We start from the raw sequence: 6,782 nt of genomic DNA on the forward strand, positions 1-6,782 counted from the left end.
GGGGACTATACAGTATCGGAGTCCTAGAGTAACACTCCTGTTTTCTTTTCCCTTCCCTTCCCTTCCCTTCCCTTCCCTTCCCTTCCCTTCCCTTCCCTTCCCTTCCCTTCCCTTTCCCTTCCCTTTCCTTTTCAATACTTTTTCAACTGAGGATTGAATCCAGGGCCTTACCCACACTAGGCAAGCACTCTGCCACCAAGAGACGCATCAAGCCCATTCCCTATATTTTTTTTTCCGGGGCTGGGGACCGAACCCAGGACCTTGCGCTTCCTAGGTAAGCGCTCTACCACTGAGCCAAATCCCCAACCCCTATTCCATATATTTTTGAGCAGATCTCTGGAATCCATTTTCTCCAAATACTACATGTCTTTGAGGAGATTCTCCAGATTTAAATCATGCAACAAAAACTTGGATGTAGGTCGTTTATTTGGGAAATGATCCTAGAGAAATTAAAGGAAGGGCTGGGGAAGGAGAAAAGGCCAGGAGAAGGGTTTGCTGTCAAGATGGAGGCCGGAGAAGGAGGAGCTGGTCTCCCGTGCTGCCGGGAACTTGGAGAGCCATTTGCAGAGTGAGAGGTTAGGCTGTCAGCTGGCTCCCCACCCCACTGGATGAACACCAACCCAGGGACAGTGAAGCCTTGAGTGTCTAGACTGCACCTAGCTAATTGGTGAACGAATTCCTTTTGGAGGGGTCTGGGCTAGAATTCGGTGCACCCTTGAGATGACGTTATGAGGGCCACGTGTGTGCCATTTTAGCTGGAGCTGCGGTTGAATTAGAGGTGAGTCAGCAGGACCTGGTGTGGGGCACCAGGCTCGTCTACTCCACTTACCAGACAATAAAGTGGCTTAGTCATGGGTCACTTGTGTAAAGACTCTGCCTACATCAAAGCTGTGCCAGGTCGAGATCATGCTTTCAAGGATAGCTGTTACCTAGTCTGTATTCCTGCAGCATTCATTCAGTTTTCGCTTAAATGTTTGGTCGTCCTGGTCACCTGGTAGAGAGCTCAAGGTCACAGGACTTAATGCAAGACGCAGGGGCACTTCTGTAAATCACTTGGCAATCCATTGTGTGACTCTCAGTCTCTGTTCCCTGCTTCTTGCAGTCATGAAAACGCACACTGAAATCGGTATTTCACAGACCTAGGTCCCTGTATAATATAAAGCACCAAGTCCCTTACTGATACCCAACAGGCATTGAGCTGAGAGTTCAGGGGAAAAAGTACACTGAGATTGTGGCTGTTTCTTACTATAGCGTCACAAACTCCCAGACACCATATACCTCTGGGCACAGCATGTATGGAATTTGCCTCACAACATTTCAGGATATAAAATTGCTTATCAATGGAATAGAATTGATTCAAAGAAAACTATGTGCCTTTAGAAAAGAATACCTATTTTAATAAAACTAAAAGCACACGGTGTGGCTGGAGGTTGGCCAACTCATTTGCCTTGCTGCTTTGGATCATCTAAATCACAATTTCCAGTGTCTTCATGCCCACTCATATAAAAGTAGCACCAAAAAGGAAATCACGTTGCGTCTAAAAGAACCTGCAGCTTAGCAGGTCACAGGCCCTACAGGAGAACCTACTGTTATTCCTCTATTAATAGTACTATACTAACTCCTAATGACCTACCACCACATCCATAGACTAGCACATCTCTCAACCTTATCAGGGGAGCTTATTTTACTAGAAACCCATAACAACTTGTCAATATGTAGATCCTCGGAGTGACCAGCCCTGAATGGGATATCTCTTATCACAGGCCTTTCCTCTCCAGGCTCAGGGAACATCGTGGGTGGAGAGTGTAAGAGTCAATGGCAGTGGGTTACCAAAATGAAACCATGTTTTCTGAACTCAACACAGCGGTTAAACACACAAACTCACAGCCATTGTGACCAAGTGCATGAGGCCTGTGCAAGACCAAGGCACACACAATCCCAGCATGGAGAAGCAGAGATAATCATAAAACCCCAACCCTAGCTGAGGACCTATTGGCAACTGATGCCTGTGGAAGGGGGAGTCAGTTTTCTTCAGGGATGTGGGACATGAGGGGCTGCCCAGGTTCCAGGAGATGACCTGAAACCCTTGATCATGTTGGCTGCCCTGAGTGGACTCAGTGGGTTTGAAAACATAGAGCACATCTTGTTTGGAAAACAAAACAACAACAAAATGGTGGGCTACTGCACTTCTCTGGCTTTCCACCGTAGCTTAAATGGAGATGGTTACATTTGTGCAGATGCTCATGAAGCAAGAAGATGTCCTCAAATTCCTCGCTGCAGCAGCCACCATAGCTAACCAGCTTTTGGGGAAGTACATTTTAAGAAGGAGAGGTGACAGCGCCTCTGTCCCACATCTGGGGAGGACTTGGGAGAATCTTCCGTGCCAGTCCAAGACATTGTCATTAAGAACTGTGCTTGGGGTTGGTGTCACAGCTTCCAGGGATCCTGACAGTGGGGTGTTTTGAAGTTTATCCCTGCTACTGAACCTACTCTAACTCCTGGTTGACTTCACTCCTGGTACCTCCACAATAAAATAGACAGTCTTCCGAGAGCCACATCTTCTGGTAAAATCAACACCAGCACCGACACCTGTTCTCACAGAGGCATCTATAGTAGCCCCCCCCTCTCTCTCTCTCTCTGTGTGTGTGTGTGTGTGTGTGTGTGTGTGTGTGTGAAGACAGGAGATTAAAAAGATTAACCTGTTGCTGGGATTTTTCCCATGGCCAATGAGGAATTTCAGGGCAAGCGGCAAGCGGACCACACCAGCTCCTGAGTCCACTTGGCTTGGCCTAGGGTGGCAGACTGGTGAGCAAGTGCTCACTGTGCCTTTCCAGCGGTTCCCAAGATCAGGGGACCCAGACACCCACGAAAGCCTTGTCTGCAGCGTCTGTAGCCCAGGCTGTTGGATGAATGAGAACAACCACAGCGTGGCCTTAAGCTGATCTCTGCAAAACAGAAATGGACAGAAAATAAACACAGCTTAAAAAACAAACAAACAAACAAACAAAAAAACAAAAAAACAAAACAAAAAAACCCTTTCCTTGGAGGCCAACACTCTGTCCCTATTTAGACAAGAGGAAATGCCTGCAGCCAATGATCTTGCGCAGAGGTTACAGAACCCCTCCTTTAATCTTGAACCTAAACACATAGCAAAGCTGGTCAGCCAAGTGGTGGACCAACAGTAGAAAACAATGCCAGAAAGATCCAGGAACAGGGCCAAGTGCTCAGCATCCCGTATCCACGAAGGATCCAAAATCAAGACAAAGTTGGAGCCTAATCTCAAAGAAAAAATGTCTGAGTGGGGTGGAGGGCGAGCCTGCTCAAAAATACTCTGGAGCGGCTGGAGGTTTCAGAGATTAGTTTGCCAGTCAGAAACTTCTAGCTTGTTCTTCTGCCCAGGACGGGGGGGGGGGGTGCTGGAAGATACTGGAATGTGCCTTTCTAACAGCAGTAGTGGAGAATGGCTACTTGGAGAGCCACTTTGCCCACTTGTTACAGACGGTGTGGCCAAAGGTGAAGCTTGCATTGAGAGCAGCCATTGAGCACTCCCCTGTGCCGTCCCAACTCAGGGAGAGCAGCCAATGAGCACGCCCCTGTGCCGTCCCAACTCAGGGAGAGCAGCCAATGAGCATACCCCCGTGCGGTACTAACTCAAGGAGAGCAGCCAATGGACACACCCCCTGTGCTTTCAGTGAGAGCAGCCAATGAGCATGCCCCTGTGTTTTCCTCACTCAGGGCCACCAGTACTATCAAAACGTGGACCACTGGATGCCATACAGTTCAATGGGTGCCACCCGTGTTTCTCGTCTGTCTTCACATGTCGGCCTCTTTTCCCCTTCAAGTGGCACTCCACACCCAAATGACAGATGATGTGCCTGGCCCTGGTTTCACGGAAGGCCAGGAAGCCTAGTAGTCTATTGTGGTGGCCCCTTAGGCTACCGGCATGGCAGAGTACCACAGCCAAAGGGATCCAGGTTTCCCCTCTTCTGAAACCTTACCCTCCCACCTTCTCTCCATCCCTCCAAAAAGAGGGGAAAATCAATTTCAATCAGCGTGGAATGTAATATTATCAAATGTCAGCTGCTGAGGTCATGTGCTTTGAAAATTATCTTTGACAGCTTCTGGTCGACTTAATTAAGTGCTCCCCAAAAAGGGGGGTGGGGGGGGCAAGAATACACTGATTGCTGGCTGCCTCTGCCTTTGTGCGTTAGAACGCCTATCGACAACTCTGTGCAAGATTGCCTTAGGGGGTTTTATTGATAGATTCTCGCCTGATATTGGAATGATTCTTGCACAGATAAATCACATTTAGATTTGTTGGTAATTGAGGAGAATTGATTGGCAAAGGGGGGAAGCCCCCAAGGGGTGGCCTCCTTGTCCTCATTGTAGGAAGCTCTGGGGATGGTAGGGAGGGGTGTCGTTAAAGAGCCAAGAGCCTGCAAAGGGACTCCGGCCTCCTTGTTTACCTGTCATTTCTGTCTTCCTCTGAGCCCTGATGCATCTCAGGCCCTTCCGAGGAGGAGGCATAAGGTAGGGGTGGGATGGGATGGAGCTAGAAGCAGGAAAAGGTGGTCCCAGGTAGATGATGGAGGTGACCCAGGAGAGGACTGGATCACATGGTTATTACTTCGGCCTGGATCTCCATTTTTCACTCCACACCTGTGTCTCCTTGCTTAAAATCCTTCGAAGGCTTCCTACACTGGACAGAGCTCAAATGCAAAGACACACGGGCTGCAAACATCTCCACTCTTTCTTTTTCCACTTCTGTGAACTCATCCCGTTGGGCCAGCTTCCTCTTGGCACCTTTGGGAAGCATGACAACTTTGATTGCCTAAAGTGCTTGCCTAACTTCTGCTCCCCAGCATCTTGGCAGCTCATGCCTGGCCTTTTAGCGTGACATTCGTAAGACATAAGTGACTTGTATCAGATTAGACATTGTGAAGAAATGACACCTGTTGTGGCCTTGTGGTTCCTTATATCACTGTCGCTCATAAACACTGGTGCTCCATTGTCTTCCCCCTCCTCCCCCTCTCCCCCCTCCTCCCCACCCCCCCTCCTTCCCCCTTTCCCCCCTCCTTCTCTTCTATTAACTTTTACAATTCACTGGGTCAAGTTAGTGTTCCTCACGTGTGCACGGCATGGATATAAGGTCATCCACTGGAATATGGGCATCCAACCAGGGCCCATACCCCCAAAGAAACTGGCTCTACCTTCCCCATCAAGCATCAACTGCAAATAGTTCTTCAGGTAGAGGTGGAGCTTTGTGAACCCCTCTCCTGGGATATCTGTACTTTTTCACAAAGACCTCCTCTCTTAAATGGTAACACAAATCACCTCTGAAGATATCTTTAGAACCAGAAAAAAAAAACAACCCATATTTGGAGGCCACAGGGCCCAGATGAATCCTCTGATTTTGGGCCTTGCCATGGATGTTGTACCTGCCCAGTTCTCTCTGTGTGGTGGGGGCAAACAGTAGCCATGGCAATAGCAGTCACAGTGATGATGTCAATGCACAAAATTCACAGCTTCCATTGTCCTCTTCTGGAATGACGACTCCCATTTGACAGATGAGACACATTAAGGCCTCTTTGCAATTCAACTCCAAGATTCTGGAAGATCTTGACCATGCCCTCTTGAGGCATCTCACAAAGTGTATTTATCTTTTTCTGTGTTTCTTCTTCGCTGTTCTTTTGACCTGTGCTCTGCCAGACCTCTCACTCGAACATGGAGAAAGCTGAGGTTCAGAGGGATCAGGCAACCATCTAAGATCTCACCAAAAGACTTGGATGCTAGGAATGCCAGCTCACTGAGGGAAATGGCCAGGGTTTCAGAGACGGCACCCGGCTGAGGGAGCTTGTGGTAAGCCTGAAATTAGGCTGTGCTCTGTTTGTGAAAATCCAACTAAGTTCTCAAACTGCTAGGCACTGTCAGCTGAGAGCAGGAGGTGCCATTCCCAACTGGTCCATTCTCAGAGCTTGGGAAATGCAGTTACCAATGAAAGCACCCTGCAAGTTAGCTGTGGTCCTGAAGGAACAGGGATCTCCCCCATGTCCTTCATGCAGAGTCCTCCACCAAGGGGCAGCCCAGCTACCTAAATACTGCTACCCACCTGCTATCCTGCTTTCCTGCCCTCTCTTAGGAGCTGGTTCCTGTTCTCTGCCATTCTGTTCCTGTGACACTCCCTGAGCTAGACAGTTGGTAAAACCACACATGTGAAGATGTCTTAATATTAAATATAATTAGATATTATACCACATGCAGGGCTGTATGATTAGTGAAATATATGATCATTAGTTATTAGATTAATGTGTCTACTTGTGTAACTGAAAGCCATTTGCAAGCCGAAATGAAATAGCTCAATTTGCTGTAATTGACTGATCTCCCAGAGAGAGAGTCGTACATTCGCTTATGTACGAGGCGATTTCTTCCGATGTCATTCCAGATGTAAGACAAAGAGCAGGCTCGCTCTGTGGCCCAAACTCTAACGCTCCCACTGACCAGCCGTTCAGTAGCAAGTCACCTGTGAGTGTGACTGGGGGTTCCCACAGAGCAGCAGTCCCTTGGTGGAGGCCAGGCTTTCTTCTCAAGGAAGGGTTGCTCTCATGTAACTTCTTCAAGTGCCCTCAAGGGAGCACTGGCATCCTGCTGGTCAAAGACAAATTGAGCTGCCTGGTAGACACTTTACCCTGGCCCCGGCCCCATTTTTCTTCCTGTTTGGGTGCATACTGGTTTCCAGGACAACTGAGCTACAACGAACTAATAAAAACGATTGCAAAACACTC

The sequence above is a fragment of the Rattus norvegicus genome, chromosome 18 (assembly GCF_036323735.1).
Source record: "Rattus norvegicus strain BN/NHsdMcwi chromosome 18, GRCr8, whole genome shotgun sequence".
NCBI lineage: Eukaryota > Metazoa > Chordata > Mammalia > Rodentia > Muridae > Rattus > Rattus norvegicus.